General features: G+C 38.5%; 1 protein-coding gene across 6 annotated transcripts in view; it reads left to right on the plus strand.

Moving 5' to 3' along the window:
- Rnf180 (ring finger protein 180) overlaps positions 1–27,914 on the plus strand; it is a 150,531-nt gene that overhangs the window by 67,052 nt on the left and 55,565 nt on the right. The window contains exon 6 of one of the 6 annotated variants that reach the window (XR_005869881.1): positions 26,562–26,650. The exons of the other annotated variants lie outside the window; for them this stretch is intronic. The gene's annotated coding sequence lies outside the window, so the exon portion shown is untranslated. The remainder of the gene's footprint in view (positions 1–26,561; positions 26,651–27,914) is intronic. 6 annotated transcript variants of the gene reach the window in all.

The raw sequence follows: 27,914 nt of genomic DNA on the forward strand, positions 1-27,914 counted from the left end.
AGTTAGTTGCTTCTCTCCTTTGGAAGCTTTCATAGAGCCTTCTGGCATCATGAAAGCTAGTCCTCAGGGAGGAAGTATTCAGGTCAGTTTCAACTCAGATTTTCTGGACCCTGTGTCTGAAGTGAATGATATCTTCAGCAATAGGAACTTACTTTACACCTCTCGGGGCAACCAAGAACAGTAGCAATAGCCTGTAATGTTTTGGAAGTCAAATTAGAAGCTACACCCATGAAGTCTCACTAACATGACTGCCTAAACATGAGCTGAATAAGGACTGCAGTAGACAGAGTGGACAGGGGAAAGACCATGAAGCCCCAGCCCTACACAAAGAACTACAGTCAACCTAGGAGTGCTGAGAGTGGCAGTACGAATCTTCCCCAGGGAAGATCACACCAATTGATTATCCGACACGAACTGAAAACATGTACATACAATAACATTATACAGACTGGCAAGTTATTTTAGGAATATAAATGTATACACATATACATATATTCATTGAACAGCAACCAATGAAAAAAAGGTTACAGACTTGAAAAAGAGCCAAGTGGAATATATAAGAGGGTTTGGAGGGAGGAAAGGAAGGAGGAAATTGTGTTATTATATAATAACCTCCCCCAAAAGAAAAGGATGGGAATAATAACTCATTATACTAACACCTGGGATAGAAACAGTGACTGAAAAATTTCCCAGCATTACAAATTCCCAGGACTGTTTCCGAAAAATCAGTTGATACAGCATGCACCTGGGGAGAGAAAACAATAGTATATCATGGAAGAAGCCCAAACAGATGGAATTCGGAATTGCTGTTGCTCGTGCAAAGAACCCAAGACAGGGCAACGTTTGTTTACTCTGTTGAGTGTCTTACTGCAGAAAGTAGGAACTAGATGAAACTCTTGACATGTCTCTTCATTCCCACTTGTCACTAGTTATTAGAAAATTTCCATTTCCATTAAGGGCTAAGGTTTTCTAGTAAGTTACAACAGTGTGATCTTACTCTTTCATTTTCTATTTTTTGTTTAAATTCATGGATATTCTTACGTCTAATTTTATGATGATTTAAGTGGCCCTTACTTATACAAAGCTTTGCTTCTGAACAACTTACACTTAATACAATTTTACCTTCCTGAGACATATCCATGAGTTCATTTGTATTTGTGTAAACATACTTCTTTATGCAAGACAAGAACCATTTTCTACAAGTATTTTCAATTGCATGAGCTCATGCTAGTATTAAGCCACTTGGTTTTAAAAAGAAATTCGGGATCATTTAAAATCTTGAAGTGCAGCTTTGTTATATACAGCAAACTGCATTGTAGTTTTAAACACTTGCAGATCTCTATTATTGGGGGAGAGGCATATGTGTGCCACAGCACATGCAGAGGTCAGAGGTCAACCTCATGTCAGTACTTGTTTTAGTCCTTTACTAAGACAACTGTGCACAACTGTATACATTAGTTTCTGGAGAGACAACTGCTCTACTCTTGTCAAAGGAGCAACACTACTGTGCTTAGATTTGTGGGAATTCTGCAACTCTGAACTTCAGTCTTCATGCTTGCCCAGCATGTATGTGCCCTCAAAACCATCCCAGCATTTGCAGACCTTTTACCCTCAGGACCAAGAAATGAATCTTGGTCTTCAGTGCATCTGGAATTTAGGAGACTAGAATTAAAACACACCTGAAAGAATAGGTTTTCGTACCTGGCTACCACACAATCCACAGGGATTGGATTGTATGGCCGATCCCTCCAACAGGGAAGTTATTGTTAGGCCATAACCAGCGTGGGCTCTGTGGGAAATAAAAGACATAGAAAGGAGACAATACTTTTGTAGAGGGGGCAGTTTTTATGGGGAACATGGGAGCAGAAAAACCTGTTGTCACAGACCAGATTACAGTCAAGAAAAATGGAGTCCTGGGAGGGGAACCAAGGTGACAGCTGTAGGACTCCATTTCCCTAGAATACTGCTGAGAACGAGGGAACAAAACATCTAATGAGCTTAGGGAGCATATTCACGAACCTGGTCAGATGGCAGTGAGAGGGCAATGGCCTAGATTATAGTCACATTACATATAAGGGTTGACAGTACATGTTCATTCGTGTTCTTTCACATGCATCAGTATTGCTGTAACTCTAGGGCCTGAAGGTGTCCATGCGTTCAATATGTCTAACACTGGCTGAAATAAAGGTCTTTCTGGCCTTGAAGGTGCATTACCATTCCCAGAATTTTTTGTTGTTTTTCTGGTACTGGGTTTCTTGTAGGCTGGCCGCATTTTTAGAGTGATTACTATCCTTGGCACAGTGTAGATACTGAGACAAGTTTTCTGGGGATTAGAAAACCAGAAAATAGAACATCAAGGCTATCTTCTAAGACCTTTAAATAGCAATATCTATAGAGAGAATACTTGGTGGAACTAACCCAGAGTGATCAGAGCAGTGCCTACTAAAGACACCTGCTTCAAACCTGAATTATCCAAAAGCACACTAGTTGAATGTGGGAGGAGCAAGAAGCAAACGTCTGGAGTTCATGCACACAAGACTCCCAGGAAAACTGTCTGGCCTCAGATGATTTAATTCACAAGGAATTTGGTATCATTACTGATAATTTTTTTGTTCTTAGAAAAACATGCTGCCCATAATAGAAACTTCCTCTTGCCATCTCTTCACACCATGTTACTATTTCCTCAGACATAGGCCTTTTAGCTATCATCTGAGTTTGTAGCCACGTGGGCATAGCCTTGGTACGAGACGTTGAGATTCTTTTTTAAAACAATTTTGTTATGCATATTTTCTAAGAACACAGCTTGAAGTCTATTCTGATAACAGATTTTTAAGTCTGCAGTCATTTTTACTGACTGGAAGTGCAATAAAATGTTGTACAGTAAATACTTCAGCGCTGACTCATCTTGCCTAATGGAACACCATAACAATAAAATACATTCATAGTGGGTATTGTCCTCTCCGCACAAGCTGCTGACAACTATCATTCCATGGTTTCATTTGGGGAATTTGTCTGAGTATAGGTGTGATTATACTATTTGCCTCTCTGGGTAGCTTACTTCACTTAGTATAATGTCCTCAAAGGTTGTCCATTTGTAGACTGTTGATGGATATTGCTACTGTCTGTGCAGTATTTCAAATAGGAATAGTGTTGCAATGAACTTTGAGACATCTTTGAGACCTTCAGTTTAACACTTTAGAGTATAAATATCCAGATTTGGAATTCCTGGATCATATGGTAATTTCATTTGTAAAACTTTCTGAGTACCTGTAGTGTCTCTACCATCCCCACCTGAGAGCTGTGTATAAAGCTTACTTATCTCCACTGCTGACCAGCATTTGTCTTTTCTTTTATAACTGACACACAAACAGGAATGGAGTAAAATGTTCCTATGGCTCTTAATTGAATTCCCTTGATGATTAGTAAATGGAGCTTTTCTCCATGCACTTGTCACTTGTGTGTCTGTCTTTCTCTAATGTATATTAAGTCTTCTGCCCCAAGTGTGATGAGAGTGTGCATCTTCAACTATTGACTGTAAGAACTCCTTGTGTAATTTGTATATTGCCTGTAACCAGATGTGTGGTTTGCCGATATTTTTTCCTATTGTGCATCTTCTCAGGTTGCTTGTTGATTATTTCCTGTGTTATACAGAATGTTTTCTTTGATTAATCCCAATTATTTTATTTTGTTATTGTTGTTTTTATGTCTATGAAATCAAGAACAAAGAGCCGCCCCAAATCTGACTGTTCAAGTTTTGTCTTTTTCCTGTTCTCAAAAATTGGACATTTGAATTTTTTGTGGGTTAATTCTACAATGGTGGCTGTTTAATAGAGCTTGTGCTTATTTCATTTTGTTTTATGAGATCTTATTATAGCTTCTTCTACCAGGTAAACATGATGGAGCAGGGTGGGGCCATGTTTTAGGGCCATTTTGACCTGTATAGCATAGTTGTCCCACAACATGGAATTGTGGAAATCTCATTATATAGTCTAGTTCATGGCCTGCTATCTAGAGTAGGGTCCATGGACATAGGACACTGACAGTACTTGAGAACTTGCTGGAAAAAGCCTATCTTTATTTCATTCTGTCTATAGGTTGCAGTGTGTGTTAACATACCTTGCAAGTGGTTCATCAGCTGTGTGCTGCTTTTAGCTACTTTATTTTCTGCTGTTGGAGATCAGTAGACTGCTTACTTTGTGCTTGGTAGTCATTGTTTTTGTTGAATGCTACATTTTTTTCTGTGTAAATACAACCTTTTGTTCTGAAATTGTGTGTGTGTGTGTGTGTGCATGCACTCACTCCTACACGCTAGAGAGAAAGTGCACATGCTCACACACCAAAACAAGAATGGAGTAGTCTATTGGGCAATTGTCTTAAAACATTGAGTTAAAATCTGTTGTATTGATTGTGGTATTTTATAGCTAACTGAATTATTAATTTGGCATCATTTGGCAGGTGGAAAGTTTAAAACCAGAGATCTTATGACACACTGCTTTCTGGCGTAGATCCCTTATCCTTCTCCTAAAGATACGCTAGTGCTGATGAACATTTTATAATTTACCTATGTTGATATAAATATGTAACTACTATATTTAAGACACAGGAATCTTCATTTGAAGATGCTTATTTTGTGCATTCTGTCATGGAAAATAAATCGGTACTCTAAATGGGAAGAATAGTGAACATTGCTTGGATCACAAGTGCTTGCTAGCCATAGCATGTCTTCTTAGGTATCACTGTTTCAAACCCAGGGGGAAATGGCTGGAGGTCTTTTCACCCCATGCAGGTATCTGCCAGTGCTTAAACCCAGGAGCCCAGCAGATTTGAATATATTTTCTGAGTCATGAATGTCATGGGTGCATTCTTTCTCCTCACTCCCCTCTCCTCATGCAGGAAGAGAGATTCAAATAAAAAGGCATAGTATATCCATCCACATTAACTGTCAACAAACCAACACACCGACTCACCAACAAACCAACACGCAAGCACACCAGTACACCAACACACCAGCAATACTTCAGACTTGGCTTTCTACAAAATGTTAACAAATTTTGCATAGTATGACATGTGTAGGGACACTCTACAAATTATATCTCATTTTTAGAGACCTGAAAAACATACCAGTGGAACAAAAGCTTCCTGAAGTGTATCTGTCTTGGTGTCTGTTGTCTGCATGCAGCTGAGGATAGCTAGGAGTGCAGACCAACACAAATTAGACTTTTATTTTAAACAGAAAGAGAGAGAAACAGAGAGAGAGAGGGAGAGAGAGGGAGAGAGAGAGAGAGAGAGAGAGAGAGAGAGAGAGAGAGAGAGAGAGAGAGAGAGAGAGATTGTTGTTGCTACTGAATTATTTGGGTTTCGAATGTATAGATTATGTCAACTCACAGGGTTGGACATCACTCTTGGCAACCTTCAGTAAAGTTGATAAGATCTGATTTGTCCAGAGTTTCTATTACTGTTATATGACAAGCATTGTTGAGTCATATTAACAGTGATACAACTGTTGATAAGAATGTATAATAGACTAACATGACTTGGAGGCTCTTCACTCCTAAATGGAGTCATTGCACATGGTGTCCTCTGTTGGTGAACCTGAAAAAGACCTTGGTTTGAACTTTCCAGTAGAACTGTGGCAAAGCTACCTCAAAGTTAACTTGGAACTTGCTATGTAATCAACACTTGCCCTGAACTTGCAGGGATTATAGGAGTAAACCACTGTTATGTTTACAATTTCTTGCCAGTAATTACTCTTCAGAAGCTGTCTTTACTACAATAAATTACATTCTTCTCTGATGCCATCACTGACCTCCCATCCCTTCACTCTCTGTACTATACATACACAGGCCTCCTTAACATGTCTTGAACACACTTCTGCCTCCCACCCGTTTTACCTCCCTACCTCGCACTCTGATATCCCCTTGAGTCTCCCCTTCATTCACGTTGCTATTCAAATACCCTTACTACAGTTTCTAAAACAACTTAAACTTCCTAGTGCGTTTCATCTCGATCATAGTGATATACTATAGTCGTAATTAAGAATGAAAAGTTGTTTTCCTAGCAGTAGTTTCCAGTTACACAGGAGAAGAAGCCAAAATGTTTCATTCTTGCAGATTCTCCTATACACTATTAACAGGTGTTCCACCCATGTGTTCTCCCCCTTGCCTTTCCTCTACCTTGAGCCAGCTATTTTCTACACATTGTCAGCTAGTAGCAACATAGTTCTGCAAAAATTAATGAAATACAGGAGTACTTAGGGTTTTTCATTTGCTTGAATAACTTTTTCCTCCATGGTTACAAGTTTTTATTCATTTTCATTCTTCAGTAATTTCTCAGTCTTGCACCCCAATCCCACCCAACTTCTACTCCCTCCATATCTGCCCTTCATCCTTGTGGTGTTTGTCTCTCCCACAGAAAAACTTAAAAGATAGGATAAGAATAAAACAAAATAAGAATATTAATTTTAAAACAAAAACAAAACATCACTTCTCTTCTCCATCTTTCCCACCTCTCCATCACCACATCAGTTGTCTTAGTGACTTTGGCAGCTGCTGTGTCATGTAGTATACCCTTTTGTCTAGAGCTTTACTTGTAAATGTTCATTGTGTAATGTGTTTTTGGTCAGGTCCAAGGCCTCTGGCTTCTGGTACTCAGTCAATACTGGACCCTAACTGTCTGAGTTAAGGTTTCCATTGCTGCAAAGAGACACCTTGATCACACAACTCTTATAAAGAAAAACATTTAATTGCGTGATTTACAATTTCAGAGTCTTTGTCATAATTACGACAAGACATGGCAGCATGCAGGCAGACATGATGCTAGAGAAGGAGATGAGAGAGGGGAAGAAGTTGTATCTTAGTCCTGTAGGCAACAGGAAGTGGTTTGAGACACTGTTCATGGCTTGAACATATAGCAGACCTCAAAAGCTCACCCCCACGGTGACACAATTCATCTAACATCAAGGCCATACTTACTCTAACAAAGCTATACCTCATAATAGTGTCACTCCCTGTGATCTTACCAGGACTAATTACATTCAAACTATCACACTCTTTCTACACTCACTGAATTTCCTCTTGGATATCCTGCTGTTGCCCCAAGTCATGGAGATCCTGTGGTTATGGTACTGCAGGACCAGTCACTTCACACTCTCTAGCAGGTCATAGATGGGGTAGATATTGGGTTGTTCTAACTACCCAGATGACCCTAGCACAAGAAAACTGGTTCTGTCCCTCATAAGAGAACTGTCCCTTTCATTTGGGAAAGCTGTTTACACTCTTCACCACAGGCATGGGAGAGCTAGTTCTGCCCCTCATCTAAGAGGTGTGGTCCCAGTGGCCTGGACTGACCAACTCAGCTACCACCCATGCATATATCCAGTGCTTAAATAACATTTTCAATGTGATTGTTTCATTTCTCTGTAGGAATACTATTGCTGAAAGAAAAAGTCCATAAGAAAGATCTTAATCTTGACTTTTTGACAGAAAGGATTCTGAGGAAGCCCAGTGACAATGTTATGACATTAGGCATAAAATTGATAATTTTAAAATGGATTGAATCTCAGTGTGTTGGTGCACAGCACTCAGACAGCAGAGGCAGGAATATAACTGTGGGTTCACTGCCAGCCTGATCTACATAGCAAGTTCCATGACAGTTAAAGCTGCATAATGAGACCCTGTTTCCAATAAATTAATAATAATAATAATAATAATAATAATAATAGAAAAGGAAAGGTAGTCTGATTACATTGTAGACATTGGTAAATTGATTTTCTTTGGACTGCCAGTTCACCAAAAATGGCACAGAGACTTATTATTAATTGTAAAATGTTCAGGCCTATAGCTTAGGCTTGTCTCACTAGTTGTTATAACTTAAATTAATCCATTCTATTCATCTAAGTGTTGACATGTAACTCCTGGCTTTTACCTCTCCTCCTGCATGTCTTGCTCCTCCTGTGTCCAGCTGGTGAGTTTACCTGTTTCCCAGAACTTTCTCTATCCAGAAGTCTTGGCTATACCTCCTGCCTAGTTATTAGGTTTTTATTAGCCGTTTAGGTTTTTATTAAACAAATCACAGTGACATATCTTTACATAGTGTAATCAAATATCTTACAACAGAAGTTAATTTATATTGCACCTAGAGGCATATTCTATGTTCCCTTACCCCAGTGTTTGAGAAAAGAAACAAGTGAATGAGAATGCATTGGAAGCCTGTATCTGCATACTCTGGTTATTGACACTAAAGTAGTCGTGTAAAGGTAGAATGACAACTGAACATCCTTAGGAGTTTAATGTGGATCATGGGAGGAGTTGGAGAAGAAGAAGGGGTAAAAATGGGATGAGAATGCACTGTACCCATGCAGGAATGTCTCAAAAGTCACTTAAGTTTATTGAGACCTGAGAAAGCAGGGCTGGGATGCCATGTCCTTCCTTAGACTCAGGCTTGGTGCCTTGGATTCAGGCTTGCATTAGCAGCATTCTGGGATTCAGAATTTTACCACAAGTTGTGTCAAATGTCCTTGGTTCTAAGACTTTTGAAACTTTGAGTCATGGTACTGGCTTCTCTGGTTCCCCAGTAGGCAAACAGCCTATTGTGGCCTTTGAAGCATCCATAATTGATAGATAGAGCAAATGCAATTAAACAAGAATTAGCATGGGACGTATCTGATGACTCTCTGAGTACCTTTCCATCCTCACTGGGAACTATTGTGTGCAGAAGGAGAAGAGACTCAAGATTTAAACAGAAATTATGGAATTTTTGTTTGCTCCATCTCCAAACAAAGGAAAAGAGTGTTAGTATCTATGGAATTGCTAAGGAAAATATTCAGCTATTACAACTTCACCTCCATCATTTAGTTTTGGTTCAGTTTCTCAAAAAAAGGAAAATACAGTCATATTATCGTTGATACTCGGGATTCATCATCTATAGCCAAAGATGTTTTGAAAAGATTACACGGGGGTGGAACAAGATACTGAAGTAGGACTCCCCGCCCATCTCTCTCCCACAGAAACATCATCCCAGTCTCTCTTCCCTTCCTAAGCCAGGGAAACCATGGATACCTTCCCAGCCACCAAGGAAACCAAGAAAAAGATTCAGTGCAGCCTGACTTCAGCACAGTGGAAGAGTTGTGCTCAAGTGCAGAGCAGCCTTCTTACAACACATTTTTCACACCTGTCTGCAAGTTCAGGTTCTTCTGATGATCTGTTCTCTGCCGCATCAGTACCATCCACATTCTAACCTGTATAAGAGTGGTATGGTGAGAGATTACATTTGTGTGGTGGAAACACCAGGAAATAAATGTAACATGTTGCATTAGACCACAATATTGGCCATCCAGCTGTGATAGAAACAGGCAGATAGATATCCTTGACCACATTTTCCAGCCTTGTACCCTTATAATAGCCTTTAGGCCTGAGGTGATACCACTTGGACCACACAACTTGGGCTTCAGATTTCCCTTCAAACTTGATTTCCAGCTCATACCTCCATTAGACTAAATCCCGTGACATTTGCCTCTAGTCAGTGCTCAGCATCACCAGGCTTCTGGCCTTCCCCAGTAGCATACTGGCTACAACTGGCCACAGGTAGCTCGGGCCACTGACCTCTCCCCAGTGCCACCTTCTATGGGACTTTCCCAGAAAATGCTAGTTTGTGAAGACTCGAATAGGTGCAGAATTCTCAAATGAACAGAAATCAATGCATAATACAATTGGTAAAAGCAATCAGGGAAACAGGCTATCACCAAGTCTTTCTTGAGATAAAACCCCATATCAATGCAGAAGAAAGGTATGAAAAAAATTTAAATTCTATAATTCAAGGAAGTAGGTAAACAAACAAACAACAACAAAATAACCCTGAGCCCAAATATAGAAAGAAGTAATAAAGATGAGAATGAAATTGTTGAAAAATAACAGCAGTTCTCAGCCTGTGGGTCTCGATCTCTTTGGGATCATATATTAGATATCCCTTATATAAGATATTTATTACAATTTAGTAAAAGTAAAAAAATTACAGTTATGAAGTAGCAATGAAATAATTTTATAGCTGGGGGTCACCATAACATGAGGAACTGTATTAAAAGGTTGTAACATTAGAAAGGTTGAGAATGACTGGACTATAAGAATAGTTAGAAAGGATCAAAAAATGAAGAGGGGATTTTTTAAAAGCAAATCATTACTTTTAGAGGAAAGAGTAATACTCAAAATTGGAAATGAAAAGAAGGCATAACAGATGCAATGCAAGCACAGCATTATACATATATATCTCAAGAAAATAGCTCAGTATATCATGTCAGCATCCATGCTCCCACATTTATTGCAGCACTATTCACAGTAGCAAGGATATCAAAACAATCAACTCCTTTGTCAGTGTGTAAGAGGACAAAGAATCTGGTGGTGCTAGAGAATTGGCAAAGCAGTTAAGACCATAACTGTGTGTCACTCCAAGCTCAGGAAATCGGAGGCTGTCTTCTGGCCTACATTGGTACCAGGCACATATGTGGTATATATATATTTACATGCAGACCAAACATCTATGCACAATAAATAAATAAATAAATAAATAAATAAATAAATGAATAAATAGTTTTAAAAGTGATTGTAAGATCTCTGTATGTAATATATTTAATACATGTTGTATACAAATCTATGCAGCCATTTTTTAAAGAATCAGTTATCATGCTCAGTGACATAAGCCAGGCACGAAAAAAAACAAATTCTGAGTGGTTTCAATCATGTTGAATCAAAAAATACCTCATAGAAAGTTGACTGGTAGCATCTGAGTTGTTGCAGCTGCAGGGTGTTGAGTAGTCTGTATGTGCAGAATTTCAGGTAGAAAAAAAATAAGCTCAAGAAAGCTGTTGCATAACACAACCACTGTAGGTAACATACTGTGTTCTTGAAGACTGTTAGAGTGGAAGTCAATTATCCACACCACAAAACTAATAACTACACGAGTTAATTAGCTAGATTTAGTCATTCCTCAGAGTATATGTGGTTTCAAACATGTGTACAATAAATACAATTTAATTTGAAGGATAAGACTAAACTTTAAAGGTAAGACTTGAGGACATGGCAAACATGTAGAACAGCATATGTTTTGGTGCCAGCTGCAGAGCAGGACATGAATTAATGATTGTGGAGAAATCATTCAGAGTTGAGCAGTCCTGACGTGGAAAACTTGAAAGTTGCATATACCTCAGCTGAGAGGGGGACAATGGACCTAAATAAAAGGGCTTCACAATATTGCAAACAGGTGGACTGGTGACCAGTGACCTTATAGGTATACAAGTTTCATCTCTAGATGCTAGGACATATTCTGAGAACAGGGATTGGCAAGTTAGTCCTCATCGAAGAATACTGATAGACAGCATCTAGGAATTCAGCCCCCACCCCACATCCCTCCCCCACCCCTGTTATCCCCAGATGTCTTCATTCAGGTAAGCTCTGTACTTCCACAGATCCTCTCTGGGATCAGATGAGAAAAAGAGAGGGAGAAAGAAAAAAATCCTGTGCTGACTGCCACAAAGAATCCATAATCGACATTGACAGTGAGGCCAAGAACCATAGCAGAATCCTACTATCATTATCCTACTAAATGAACACAGCAATAAAACCAGTTCCAGTGATGTGCTGCTATACCCTGAGATCAGAGCATTGTTCAACCCTTACAAGAGAGGCTTCCTCTTGCTTCTCTGGATATTAACACAGAGACCTACAGCTAGTTAAGATGGAAAGGGCAAGAGATATCAGATTCCTCATCCCTGAAAGGGACATCACACTCCCCCCTGTATGGCTCCAGGGATCTATACAGAAGAAAGAACAAAAGGATTCTAAGAGCCAGAGGCGACAGATGACACTAAGGAAACATCATTTCCCAGACACCGGGAAGATGCACACATGAACTCACAGATACTGTGACAGTACGCACAGGCCTGCACAAGATCAAACCAGAAGAACATCCCAGCACAGAGGAGGGGAAGTGGCCATGAGTTCCTCCCTACACAAGAAGCTGTTTCCAAATGACAGTTGCTGGTAAATGAAGAATGACTTTTCTTCAATCAGATGATGCTGGGTGTATCAGTCACTCTCCAGGCAGGGCAGATGCCCTGTGCTCAGTGGAGTCAGTAAACAACAATTTGATTCTGTTCTTTGTTTGTTTGCTTTCTTGATTGTTTTAAGAGAGAAATAATACAAAGTTGGGTGGGTAGAGAAGTGGAAAATCGTCTGGAAGGAATTAGGGGAGGGAAAATATTATGACCATTATATAGTGTGTGAAATTATCAAAGAATAAACTTCAAACATGATTTAAAACAAAACAACAAAAAGCAACTTGGTCAGTTCTGAGAACCAGCATGGCTCTGAAACCCCCTAGGTAACAAGAAAGGGCAAGAAGTACATCACTTCATGTGAAATGACCTCTTTCCTCATCCTAAATGAAGTCATTGGTCACGTATGAATGTAGGTCCCAGCAGAGCCACTCTTCAGGCTCTTAATTACAAAATCCTGCAGTGGTGTCACCTTATGCTCGAATTTTAAATAAATACAACAAAGAGGACCCTTGAGTCTTTATTTGGTAACAAAGTTACAACACCAGATAATGTTAATAAACTTAATTTTAAATGCAAAATAATTACTACAATGTCTCCTGAGGTCTTTTCCCACTGTGTCCAAAACCCTTCCAGGATTTATGGCTGTGACTGAAGTAGACTTCTGATTTCATACTCCTGGCTTTGTTGAGTTTATGATCTGCTTGGACCAACCTGGCAAGATGTTGAACTGTATTCTGTCTCTGTTTCTTGATCTACTTAGTGACCTGGAACGCCACTCTCCTGAACTCTGTGAACACTTCATGAGGTCATGATGTGAACTTACTTACTTGGCCTGAGTTCTCCTTGCTGCTTGATGTCAGAATATAGTTTGATACAAGCATCCTAAGGACCACTGAGATGAGAGAAGCTGAGGCTTGCAATCCTAGAAATTAAGTGAAAGTAGGAGGATCAGGAGTCCAAGGTCGTCCTAAGCTACATAAAAAGTTACAGCAGCCTGAGTTACATGAGTCTATATCTCAAAAGAATTTCTTTTAAAAAATAGGTTGATAGATGATGATGAAGATAGATAGATAGATAGATGATAGATAGTTAGATAGATGACATGTAGATATAGTACATAGATATAAATATAGATGTATAGATATGTAGTGACCCGTCATCTGTAATTCTTTCCCTTCAAAGATGGGCAAATCATTGTTGATTATTTGTTTCTGGAAATGTAAAGATGTTCATACAGAAATTGCTTCCTTAATTTCTTCATTTTTATGTAAATTATAAGTATTAATTTTTTTTACTTTCAGGAGATCAGAAAGCCTCTGATATTTTGCAATATTCTTTTTATAATGTTTAATGTTAAAAAGCATATATGGCAGTGAAACTATAGAAAATTATAAGTGAGAAATGAGGGCAGATGAGAAAATAAAGGGAAATGAAAAAAACTCCAGAGAGGGAAGGTCTCAAGAGAGGAAAAAAGCCAACTTCCTTGTCTGGAGTTTTTATAGGGCCCCAGCAAGAACTGGACAAATGTTGACATTATCTCTATTGAGATTGACTGTTTCTTCTCTAGACTATTATGGACTGAACCAATCAATGGTGGGCCTACCTGATCTATGCATGTGCCCCTGACCCAACCATGGAAATGGTTGTGTACTATTCATATGCTAGTCACCCCATCAGATCTGCCTCTGACACAGAGCCTGTACATTACTAACCTTGATTGTTTGCTATTGGTCACTTGGCTGACATTGCTAGTCCCCAAGGACGCAGGTGTTTCAAGTGTTGTTAATCATACTAATCTGTCTCCATTCCCACATCTAGGAGTTAGCATGTTCCTAAGAAGTAGCTATATTGTCCTTAGTTAACTCCTTGCCTGCAGATGGTCTGTAGACTTGGAGGCTTTCTTATCCGCAATCTGTTAAAATCACTCCCATTAAAAGCTTATGTGTAACAGAGAAATAGTGCCTAACATATACTTCTTCCCAGGGGGTTTCATGGAAGCTGGCCTACACTGACCCTGCTTTTCAGAGTTTCTGTTTCTTATCAGATTTACTCACCTATCTCATACCTTTATTAAAGAGTGATGGCAGTGCATAGTTGGGTTGGTTTTTGAAAGGAGCTGACATAAAATTACCCTTTAGAAATGAACTTTATGTGGAGAAGGGCATGGTGGCTGTAAGAGCCATCATTGGAACTTGGCCTGGGAAAGCATTAAAGATAGTACATCAGAGAACACATGATGGGCCTTAAAAGCTTCCTTTAAATCCTTGGGAAAACATGATGAAGATATCTCACAAGCCCCTGTCTCTAGCTGGGAAGCTATGCCTCCTGATGTCTGCTAGGGGAAGAAGAGTAGTTATCTTTTGGGAGTGTAGTTTCTGGTAGATTGACCATACTTTAGTAAATTTTCCCACAAATATGTGCAATAGACAATACAAACTGGACTCTATTGGAAATGAAAATATTTTTGGAGAAAGTGCTGTAATTATATTATAATCTCAAAAATAAGTGAAACTAAGGTAACTAGTAAAACGTTGTAAAATTAAGAACAAGCAGATAAAAACAAAATTTTAAAGAGTAAATGAAGTCAGGAGGGGATAGGGTAGGATCATATTTGTCTGCTTTATAAATCTCAGTGCATTTTACCACCTGGGTAATAATCTGAGAGGTTAAGCAGGATAGCATAGCTACCAAGGGTCAAGACTTTGGAATCAGCAATGTTGTTGAATACTGGCTTTTTCAGTTATTAGCTAGCAAGTAATTCAATACCTCTGGGTTTTGTGTCCTGGTCTGCACATTAGAAATAGCATTACCCATTTCTTAGTATTATTTGGGGAATTGTATTACATAATACATTTTAAAATTAGAGTAGACCTTATGCACAGCAATCATCTGATAAATAGCTATTATAATTAAAATTAAAGTTATTCTGCATTAATTTTGCCCTTATCACTTGGTTGGGGTTTCTCTTCCCAGACCTTCACATATTCTTAATGATTTCACTAGTATTAGCATTAAAAGCATAACTGAATATTTAGAGACTAGCCCCAAACTTTCCACTTTATGGGATGTATTTTAAATTCTGTTCAGTTATATAAAAGGATGGAAAAGATCAAGATTATAAAGGACAAACACCCTTAAGTTTCAGGAACACAAGGAACTTTTAGAGATCCCAAACCTTATGGCTTCTACTGTTAGCTCTTCTCAAGGATATTGCTCTTAGAAGGCAGTGCTGTCATAGGTGTCTGGGACCTGGTGACAAGATGAAGGTGAAAAGTATAAAAGTGATGTTTCCCCTCAGGGACCGGCAGGCCAGTGTTTATGATTTGTTTCTGGCAATGTACAGGTCTTCATATAGGAACTGTTTACTTAATGTCTTGATATTTGCTTAAATTATAAATATTCATTTCATGCTTTAGGGAAATCAGAGAAAGCTCTGGCATTTTGCAGTAATCTTTTTATAATGTTTTATGTATAAAAGCATATATCACAATTAAACCACAGAAAAGGAACTATTAATGAACGTATCTAAAATTGAGTTTTATGACGACAAAACCATAAGACAAGCTATTATAAACCTATAGGAATAGTTTTTCATATCGCCCATTTTTCTTATATAATCTTTTTACTTGGCTATTTAATCAAAATAGATGTAACTTATTATAGGGTGTAACAACCTTCAATTGTAAAATAAAGTATCCCCACAAATATGAAAAACAGTGCTAAACATTAATTCTTATGTTCTTCTCTAATCATTAATAATTGAAGATAATTTCCTGGATTTAGAGGCCCATAGGGCATACAGAAAGTCATTTGGCCAGTATACCTGAACCTCTTGATGTGATACTTGATATCTTGATCTTTAGGGAGGAAAGCCCACTTAACAGCTGGCTCCAGTTGTATATTTTCCTATGAATAAATCATGTTCTCCATATTTCTAAAGAAGGGTCAAGATTGTCTTAATCAAAACATTTTAAAAGCATCTTTGAAATATTAATCAGCTTTAAGGTAAATTATAGTTCTTTACATTTTTGAATATCCTTAAACTTTATCCATTTAAAAAGAAAAAATTGTTGACATTGAATAAAGCTCAAAACTCAAGGTATATTGTGCTCATTCAGCACTTTCTGAATCTGAATACTTCTTCCATACAAAGGTGATCTTACCAAGGGTTGGGGAGATAAAGAAAAAGACATAAGCTTATCCTCTGGGTACTCACCAGCTAGTAACTGAGGCAGGGACAGAGGCTGCAGAACACAACAGTTTAGTCCATGTTAAAGAGAAGGATGAGAGGGGTGGAAGATTCCACATAGAGAAGAAGGCTCAGGGGGATTTTCTGCTTGGAATCCTTGAGGGAACTTTTAACAGTGGGTGAGGGACTAGGCACAGGCATAGAAGAGAGAGCAGGGAGCCTGTGGACTAATGTGGATTAACCACAGTTTCTTGTAATTTTGTTCAAACAGATGACTTTGGGGACCCTCATGACTAGTAATTAAAGTGGAAAGGTTTCTAGAGAATGAAACCAAATAGCCATTCTGTGCTTTGCTAGGAAAGTGAAAATAAGATTAAGAGTGACCTAATGAAGTTGTGCTGCTTAAGTTACCTGGGCAGAAATGTGAAGGCAGGAAGGAGGAGAGAAGAAGGACATAAGGTTTAGAGTATAGTATAAAAAAATGACAGAACAGTGCTTCTCAACTTCCTAATGCTGTGACCCTTTAACAGTTCCTCATGTTGTGTGATTCCACCCACAAAATTATTTCATTGCTACTTCATAACTGTAATCTTGCTACTGTTATGAATCATAATGTAAACATCTGGTATGCAACCCACAGGTTGAGAAACACTGACTTAGAAGGTTATAGAAATTTTAGTAAGAAAGTTTGAGAGAATAACCAATAAAATGACACAAAAATTGACAAATCTGAGAGTGTCCCAAAAGGGCATGCCAACTAAACAGTACTCATGGTCGGCAGATGGAGAATGAAGGGTTTTGAGAAGTCAGTTTAAGGTGCTGTCTTCTCAGATCACAGAGCAGGTAAAGGAGGCAGTGGGCAGCAGATACAGATACGTACATAGTGTGGTTTTGTGTTTATGTACCAGATGCAGTTCAGAGAAACCTTTCAGGTAGTGGCTGACTAAATACAGTGACAGTTCTGTGGAAGGAGTGCCGGTAACTGCAAAATGAAAAGTTGTAGATGCAGCTTGAGGACACGAATGTAGCAGAGCTAGACAGAGAGTGGGCTACATGAACTCAAAAGTACAAAGGTGTTTCTTTAGGTTTTTTCTTTCTTTTATTTAGCGATGAATAAAAGAGGACAGCAATGGGCAGGAGAAGGGGCTTATGTAACAGATATGTTAGTGGAAATGTTCTTGTTTTACTTTTTTGCTTCAGCTTGTTCTTCTTGAAGCTGCAAGAGCTATGACCTGATGCAAAGGGAGGGAGCTGACCACTCCACCTCCTCTTTCCATGGCAGAGATTCTGTAGTAGAGTCTCCTCAGGAGGCTGTGAACGTGCCATACTGGGAGGGAGAGGTGTCAAGCCAGACTCACAGAGTCAATATAGCAATTCCATTCAGTGTTGTTATTTTATCGCACACATAATAGGTTTTCTGCCCTACCCCCCACAACAAGTTCCTCTGCTGACCCAGTAAGCCAGTTAAAGTTAAGTTGAAAAAACTATAACAGCAGGTAAGTATAACAGGGAGTTGATTGAGGAAAGCAACTCCCGTCTGAGTTCTCTGATTCCAGAGATTGGGGACAGAGAAGTCACATGCTAGAACCAAAACAGAGAGGATTTATAGAGTGTAGGTGAGGGGTGATGATGTGTCCACCACAAGCTGGGTTTGTGCCCAAGAATGGTCAAAAGCTGAGTGCTTGCGGGGACTTGGGCTGCTGGTGGCCTCAGAGAAGGAAGCTGCAATAGCCTCTAAGAATGCTGAATTGAGCTTTTAGGTGCCTTTCCTTTGGAGACTGTATGAGTAGGTAGGGGGGATAGAGAGAGGGAGGGAGGGAGGGAGAAAGGAAGGGAAAAAAAGGGAGAGGGAGGGAGAAGAAGAGAGAATGGGATTTCCAGGACCATATAGGGGCAAGCTGGAGGCTCCAACCCAACAAAAGACTTAACTGGGGTCCTTTGCTTACAGCTTCTAAGAAGATAAGAGACAAGCTGGATGGTGGTGGTGCACACCTTTAATCCCAGCACTTGGGAGGCAGAGGCAGGCAAATCTGTGAGTTTCAGGCCAGCCTGGTCTACAGGGCTACACGGAGAAACCCTGTCTCAAAAACCAAACCAAACAAACAAACAAACAAAAACATAGTGACAGAATAGAGGCTCTGCAGCTAGACCAGTTTAGGGTTGAATACTGATTCTGTGGCTAACTGGATGACTACATCAGAGTTTCAGATTACAATAGGAGTGAGCATTCCTCCCTAAAAGTCTATGGTATGAGGTCTGTATTCAGTTCCAAATAATACTTTTGGTTGTAAGCCTAGCCTTTAATGGCTGAGCCTACTCTCCAGCCCCAGTTCCAAATAATAAACACCCATGCTTGTACTATTTATTCTCTGTCCCTTGGTTCAGTCTCCTCTCTTCACATTGTGTATACCGAATGCAAACACATATGCCAAGGATCAAACAGGAAAGACCACATAGAAGGTATATCCTATTGATGTCATATAGATTTATTTAAGCATATGCAGAAATAGCCGCTTTAGGTTTCCTGTTGTTACAAATCACAGCTCACTTCCCAGATCACTTAACATCATGCTTCTGTCCACAGGCAACTTAGGTAAATACACTGTCACTGGATAATTTTATCATTTTACAAATCTCTGACACCAGTATATTTTACCCAGTAGGTTTCAGAATATTTTAAATAATTTATGTGACATTTAGAGCATTTTCATTTTTTCCAGAAAGAAAAAAGAAGCCTCAGCCAGACAAACACTAAATTTGTTGGCCTCTCTAGTCTCCCTGTTTCTCCTTGAAACCAGTTATCTGATTAAATGTTGTAAACATAGGCTTTAAATAGCAGTTTCTCTTAAGCCTTTATAGGTGATTACAATTTGAAAATGAAGACCATCCAAAGGAGAACAAAGGCTGCTTATTCAATTTTTTAGAGCTAAAGAGTCAACCCATCACCATGTTTGGCAGATGCTCCTAGGCAGGCGGATGAGTGGAAAAACGAACGCGTGAGAGAAGGCTGCAGGTGCACCTTGATTGGAGGCTGTTGCCCATGGACTTCTCTAGGAGGGCCATCAGTGGGAAGGGGGTGTTCTAAGTCATTGGTTAGGGATGCACATCTGCCTGCTTTGGGATTGGTTCTCAGTCACAAGTGGGGTGAAAAGGTAGAGATGCCTGTCCGTAATCAATTCATGGCCACCTGGAGGGCCAGTCGTGATAGGAATTACTGTTTGAAATCGTGGGCTTGTTGATGCAGGTTGTATCTTCGGTTTGTCTGCCATTCTGTTTTGGAAATGAAAGTTCTGCAAGAGTTGTTCTTCAGCAACATTATTAAGGAAAAGACATTTTAGGCCATTCATTGTAGTAAATATGTTTTCATGGGACTGGAGAGATAGTTCGGTGATTAAGAGAGCTTAACACTTTTCTAAAGGACCCAAGACTTGTTTCTGGCATCTGCATTGGGCAGCTCCAGAGCATCCAGCACCTTCTTGTCCCCTTGGGCACTTGAACACAGGTAGGATACACACAGATGTGTAAGTGTAACATAAGTAGAATGAATGATATGCCTTTAAATATATATTCTTGCTCTTTCATCTTAGAAATATACTTTTTAGAAATATTTTTGTAAGTCTCTATGCTGGTGCCACATAAAATTAAATAACAAAAATTGATTTACCCAAGAGCAGTCCTTATTTTTTCTGAAGAGTTCTGATCTCTCCTCCTAACACAGCAGTCATTTCCATTTATTGAACAACACAGCAAATGCGCTATTGAAAAGGAGTGAGGGATGTTTGTCTTAGTCTTTTACAGGAGTTTCACAAGGGAGGAAATTGTTTTTCTGGCCCTGTTGACTCAAAATAGCACACAAAGCCACAATGAGATATTATCAGTCTTGCCCACATGTTGATGGCAACTGGTTTTGTCAGGGAGCATTGCTTTCAATGCCTTGGTGCCTCCAGAAAATGGCTTTACCACACCTGTGCATACATACAATCTTCTGAGTCAGGGACACGAATGGGTCATGAAGGAGAAATAGAGAACATGATACGTTGGTGATTCCAAAGCGTAATAAGATTAATTACATTGTTTTCTTTTAAAAGTCAGTTTCAGACAGGTTGACTATGCAGCATGTAAGCAAAGTTAGTTTTATAAATGATCTCAAACCAAATTGAGATCATTGGTGAGATGTGGGGTGAAAGGTGACTTGTAAAGGCAATCTTCAAACAGCAGCCATTCTCACCCGATAGAATCAATACAAATACAAGAAGGAAGATAGATTTATTTTTCCTATGTTAAAGATAAGGGGGAATAAGCAATGAAGCTATTTATCTGTCACTCATCTAATAATGATGGAACAAAAATTTGAACCGGGGACGTTTAAAGCTGTAGTCTGAACTATTTGAGGTGAAAGAAAGATTGTGGAAATATAAGTCAGGTTGTTGCTTAGGGAATCATGTTTGGTGTACTGTTTCCTTACTGGAACGGGACCCTAAGTTAGATTCTCATTTTTCTAGAGGCCAACACAAGAATAGCTGTTGGCTTATTTGCTTCATGTTATCCCTAACATGGGATTCTTATTGCTATAGACAAGCACAACCACTGATGACTTTAAAAATCATAAAGAAATGTCTTCCCTGTATTGTTCAAGAAGTGATGTAATGTATACTGAACTGTGATAGTCCTCTTTGACATCAGTTTGTAGGATCCAAGTGACTTATTAGAATTAGAATTGCCTAATTGATTTTAAATTTGGCATTTTTATGCTACTTAATATTACATTACTTAGAACAATTTGCAGTCCTTATTGACCAGAAAACAAAGCTATGTTGTGTTGTAGAATATTACTTTAACTAAGCAAAGATGCGTTACATTTGTTTATGCTGCATTTGTTTAATGAGATATAAAGATGTGTTCTTTTGCCTACCCAAGGCACCTGATTGGTCTAATAAAATGCTGAGCAGCCAGTAGGAAGAAGTAGAGGGATAGGCGGGGCTGGCAAGAAAAGAGACAAAAGGAGAGAAGAGAGAAGAGAATGGGGGTGAGAGAGAGATGCTCAGAGCCAGTGAGACAGACAGACATGGAGCAGGAAATACAGGAGAAAGATAAAAAGCCCTGAGACAAAACATAGATTATGAGAAACAGGTTAAAAGAAGTTATAAGAGTGAGTGAGACAAGCATAAGATAAGGCCGAGCATTCATAACTAATAATAAGTCTCTATGGCATGATTTGGGAGCTGATTGGTGACCCAAGAGAAAGCCTGCTACGATGTTAATGCTGACCTCAGCCAATATCGTCTCTGTTCTCATAAATTTCTCATGAAGTGTCATTATTGTGTATACCAAATGGTTTTCTTACATCTACGATGCCTTTGGTAAATTCTACATCTAAGGTAGTGATAGATGTGATATTTCTTAATAAGAGATAACTTACTATAAAGATATAAACTATTTTAATCAAATACATAGGGAGGTGAGAGAAATTGTTGAATCATCCATTACTTAAAATCACTGCCTTCTTCCTTTATCACATATAAAACTAAGTAAAAGTAGTCAGGAGGAATTAGAACAGCAAAATAGCCAGTTAGCAGTGATTCCAATCCCTGACTCTGTACTGGTTGTTTACATACACCCGCCCATTTTACATTGCTCTTCCCACACTTCAATATTGACTATCCAAAAATTAGCATCTATCCTCCTCCATTTACACCTGCTATGGAATTTTTTAGAAATTTATCACTTTCTGACTTTTATGTCTCAGAGTCTAAACAATCAGTTAATATAAATTTTTAATCTGTAGTTTACTGGAAATAGGCTTTACAATCATGAAATTAAAAAGAACTTAACTAATGACTATCATCCAAGCCCTTGGACAGTTTGAGCAGTAAGATTGCCACAAGTTCAAAGCCAGCCTGGGCTACATGGTGAGGTTAAGGCTAGCCTTGACTATAGAGGGAGACCATATCTCAATAACAGCAATAAGTACACCTCAGTTAAAAACTACCTCATTGTTTAAGCAGAGACATATGTAGACAACACTAATTTTCAGAAACACAATGACATTGTGACATTGAAGTATGGAGTCATTTATTTTACAGTTCTTTGCAGAAAATTCATTTTTGCATCAAGTAATTTATGTTGAGAATTAAGGCTTTTGGCAGGAGTTCTCCAACACTTCTGTGAGAGACAGGTGCTTATCTTCCCTCTACCATGCTCTAGGTTCTCCATGGGTTTGTTTATGGTCTATGCAGGATACTTCTACCCAATGGAAAATGCCTATGGCCAAGTATGTGTGTCTATAGAAGCTGCTACTTCAAATATTTCATTCTCCAGGGTCACGGCCAATGTAATACTGGGGTGTAGATATGACGGACATGAAGAGGCATTCTTTTAAAATTATATTTAGATTGACTTGGAGTTAACTGCTGGCTCTGAGACTTCCATGTTATGCTAAATAAATCAGCTGCCTAAGAATCAGTTTGCTGGTAAGAAACATGAGAGAAATCTTCATAGTATTGAGGTTCTTTTTCTTCATCTTAATAGAGGACACTCTGGTGTTCAATTTGTAAGAATGCATTGTGCATTTCTGAATTATTTCTATGCAGGTTAACCTGCAATGAAAACATCAATGTGCTAATAAACATCTCTCCAAGGACAGTGTCCTATCCTAATTCCTGTTTTTGCCAATTTTCATGGTGTAAATACACTCACAAAGCCTGATTTCAAACTACTAATGTAAAATCACTGAGTGAAAAGTGAATAAGAGATGTGTTCACTTGATGTTTGCAGTTCATCACTAGGAAAGGATGATATGGACTTCAAAGGCAATGGATGGGTAATGAACATTTTAACTATGGATGTTTCCTAATTTATCCCTCCTTCACTTTGAGGCAGCAGCCACAAAGTGAAAAAGTAATTGATAAAATGGCTTTACAAATATGAAAAATAAAACTAACTTTTAAAAAATATGTAAAGTAATTCTTATTCAGCCATACTAATTGGAATGTTCTGGTTTTTCATAAAACATCGTCAACAATTGACACTTTTATTTTAGGACATTTTGCTTTAAGTTATAAAATATCTGATAAACTCTTATCATCTAACCACCCAGCCCAAGAACTGAAATATTCTTGGTCAAGTGTATGTCATACTTTAATTTGGGTTGCATCATACACATGGGTACAGTTAATACATTGTTTCCTTTTACTTTGGGGCTTTTATACACACTGCTTAGGCTCTGGAATTATTTGGGTTTATCTTTGGTTACTAAGATCCTTCTGTACTGTTCTGTACTGTTGTTTTGGGATAGAGTTTCTTCATTCCCTGCCTGACTTTGGAGACCCATTGCTGCTGTTAATTTCTCTGTGTAGCAGACTTGTGCGGTAGTTGTATTTTGCATCTCACAACCTGATGAACTGTAAAATACCACTCTCTCCTTTTCTCTTATTCACATTATTTGGCAAACAAGAAGATAGGTCAAAATTCAGTGTTGTAGCATTTGTCAGTGTCACACAGGAAAAAGTGCTGGAGGATTCTTTGGTGGATTCCAGGAAACTGATTCCTAGCAGAACAGATGTAAAGGCAACACTGAGTTCTTATTTTAACCTTAGGTTGGCACTGGGGCTGCTATAAGTAGCACAATTATAGTACACAAGCTCTTCTTTTGTATTTATCATGATACTATATAATCAGATGGATCAATTTTTACTTAGTAAATGAGTCTACACTATTACAGGCTACAAGAAACATTGAAGTCCTTACCAAAATGGGTGTTGCTCACTCATAAAAATTACCTGTTACAAATTTTTCATCATGTGATATTCTTGAATTGTAGGAAAAGATATGGTATCCTCTCTAATGAAACTCCTAAAGAAAGGTTTACTGTTATAATTAAAATTTAAATATTAGTTGTAAAATGATCACCATGTTTATCTCCATTATTAGTTTTCTACATTGATCCTTTTAGACTCATAAGGTGGCAAGGCTAAATTTCAAGCTGTGCTTTTGTTGTTGCCTTGTATTATTTCAGCTGTTTATGTTCCTACCTTATTTTATTTTTGCCTACATAACAGACAACAGATATAAGTATTATTTATAGGTTGAATTCAAACCGTGGTTCTAGTGTTCAAAGTAGATCTTCATCTATCCAGATTAAAACTTAAGCAATAAAATGTTTCATTCAAGCCTATAGTCCCTGTTTTAATACCCATGGTGTTTCAGTTTGAGGCACCTCCTTCTGTACTAAAGAATTCCAAATATCTTGTAGAGAATTTGTATGTTGGGATCATAAGCCTCTTGGTATATCCTCTACTGACATTTCTGTATTGACATTTCTGATCCTGCCATCTAAGTGAATCTTTAACTTTTAAAATCATAGTATCCCTTGTACATGGAGAAAAACATATCAGATTTCAGAGTTTCCCCTTTAGAGACTGTCTGATTGAGAAGCTAGAGACATGACTCATTAAGAAAGAATACTGTTTGTAAAATAAGATCAAATCCACAGCACTTATTCCAAAGCCAAGAACCCCAACATGGGGAGGCAGAGACAGGCCCATCCCCAGAGCTCACTAACCAGTCATCTACCTGAGAAGGTGAACACCAGCTTCACCATGATACCCTGTTTCAAAAATATAAGGTGGAAAGTAATGAAAGAAGATACACAATGTTTCTGGCCTCTACCCGGTCATTTATAGGCTCGCATACCTACACATGTGTACTAACACACACACAACACGCACACACACAGAAACTACATTTGAGTTACAGAAAGAACAAATGTTTTTTTTCTTTCCAAAGCAAAATTTACTATAGCTGTTGCTCATTTTTCTGCAATTCTGCAGCCAAAAACTTGGTCCAGCTCCTGTCATCTTGTATTTGGACAGCAGAAGAGGAGCCTTTGGGAAGGTGGCCTGCTTTTCATCCCTCTTAACTTCTGTCAGATGCTTCCAGAGCTGCCAGCTCTTCCTTAAACATCCTTCCTTAAATGTTCCTTTTCATCAAGCATCCGTCATAAACTGGTCCATGCATAACACAGCATGAAAATTCTTTTATGAGAGAACTGCCAATTCACATTACCTCTCAGTAACATCTAAAATACATCCGTGCGGAGTGATACACACCCGTCTGCATGACTCCCCACGTCCAGTCCTGTTCATTCCATTCTTGTCTTTCTTGTGTTGTTTCCCTTCTTGCTGGCCTGCCACTTCCTTCGGTGACTGGTTGCAGAGAGCCCATTTAATGGCAAACTTGCACATCCTTCTCTACTCATTTTTTGACACGTCTATACTATTTTTATGCTGTCTTAATTTATGTATTCCCCACTTAAAATGATCACACTTTTCTGTCATAATTTTAAAGAGGAAATATGTGATGCTTTTGTTCTCCCTAAAATTTCCTCTGATGGGCTGTCATGCCGGCTGCAGCCCACATGTGGCAAATTTGATGAACCTCCTCTGTGTGTGTCTCTTTGTGACTCGTAGAGTATTGCAGTATCTTTTTAAGTATTCTTGTGTGCTCATGTGAAAACCTGAGAAGGGTTTGTTTCACTTGTAATGGAAATGTAAGTAATTTTCAAAATCCTCCACTGCGTTTCCCAGTGTGTTCATCTGAGATGATCTGTGCATCAAGTAAGCACTGCTGTCCTTACCTGTGCAGTACAGAATAGATTTCATGAGCCTATAGAGCAGTGGTTCTCAATCATCACAAAGCTGTGACGGTTTAATTAGTTCCTCATGGTCTGGTGATCCCCAACCATACAATTCTTTCATTGTTACTTCATAATTAGTTGCTACTGTTATGAATTGTAATGTAAATATATGATATATATAGGATATTTGATATGCGACCACCAAGGGGATCATGACCCACAGGGTGAGAACTGCTACTTTATAGACTGTGATTGTCCCCTAGTCCATCCCTGACTTTATTATCAAACCTCAACATTTATTTTTGAGTTAGGCTGATTTTCCTATAGAAATGCCACAGGTACTGGCATATATATGAAGTAATGACCTACTATCTAAAAATTCAATTTGGAGCACAGAAGCAGTCACAGCTTTCATTTATTGCAGGCATTGCTACAGGAAACACTTGAGGTGTTTATTGCCTGGCTGAAATTCACGGGTGAGATAAATTCTGTTCACAATTATTGCTAAGAATTACCTCATCTCACCTCAGTTCTCAATGCAGCGTGAAATAAAAGGCAGTCCACTCTTTGTTATTGGGATATAAAAGGACTTGCGTATTTCACAGTGATACGCAAGGAGGTGTGAATTTCTTTAGAATAAATGAGTAACCCACTGAACTTTCCCTGTCTGCATTTATAACCCTTTCATATAGGCGTGCTGTTGTTGATGACCTGTCCTGTCCAGATGGGATGAAATTGTATGGAGGTTTCAGCAGTGCCAGACTTCACATGTAAAAGCATGGTGGGTCTTTGTCCCTCCCCCTTCAGTTTGACAGTAAACTAAAGAGGTGGAAAGGGAGCTGACATGAGAAATGGTGGCTCCCTTCCTTGTATAGTCATCCCCATAGAGAGCAAAACTACAAAGTACTCTTCTAGTTGATTCTGGCTCCATGTCCCCAGCCCTAAAGAAGTTGTTCCTTTTACTCCTACATCAGGCTCTGTAAGAATGAGACCATTTGACTCTCTACAACTCCAGAAGGTAGATTGATATTATTCTAATTGTGCTGATGAGTAAATAGATACAGAAATTAAATAGTTTGTCTAAGATCAGTCCATTAAGTGACAGAGCTGGGAACTCAGTTTTGACTTTCTGAAGCAATACACTTTTAAATATTTAAAGTTTTTACTTTTATTTCTTACCTCTAATGTCTTGCTGGATTTTTTTTTCTTCTCCAGATTAGGCTTTTATTGACTGAGGAAAGGATATAATTTCAAAATCCTTTTTTCATACTAAAAATATATGTGAGGGTAAATTTAGGTGTTTTGATTAAAATAAAGATGCTAAAATTGTTCGAGGCCGGGCTGGACCGATAGCCTCCGAAAAAATACAGAGAAACCCTGTCTCGTAAAAACCAAAAAAAAAAAAAAAAAAAAAGATGCTAAAATTAAGACCACAAAATAACTGTTGCATTTTTGTTTTACCTTTTCCACCAAGATATATGTACATACATACATACATACATATATACACACACATACACACACACACATACATACACACACACACACACACACAGGCTTATAACTAACTCTGTGTGCACATATAACTAACTCTGTGTGCACATCTCAATCCCCAGAAAGCTCAGACAGAAGGATTGCCATATGTTTGAGACTATATCTTGGGGTATATTACAAGTTCAAGACTGGCCTGAGCTATGTAGTGAACTTCTGTCTCAAAAGCAACCTATAAACCTCTTTTAATGAAGCTATTCTTTGATTACTACTGGATTAAGAGACAAAGACAGGATTGAACCATTAAATACTTAACTTATAATAATCAGATATAGGTTGTTACCAAGCCTGACAACCTTAAAATTTATCCACAGGACCTACATGGTAGAAGGAGAGAACCAACTCTGTACCTTGTCTGATACATGTGCCCCCATACATACATACATACACCAAATAAATCCATGTGTAAATAAATATATAAATGGAAAAAGTCAGATATTTCAGGTCCTTAGTTGCATTTCATATAATTACTGATCACCTCTCCCAGTTATAAC

The sequence above is a fragment of the Mesocricetus auratus genome, unplaced genomic scaffold (assembly GCF_017639785.1).
Source record: "Mesocricetus auratus isolate SY011 unplaced genomic scaffold, BCM_Maur_2.0 Super-Scaffold_100020, whole genome shotgun sequence".
In the NCBI taxonomy this organism is placed as follows: Eukaryota; Metazoa; Chordata; class Mammalia; order Rodentia; family Cricetidae; genus Mesocricetus; species Mesocricetus auratus.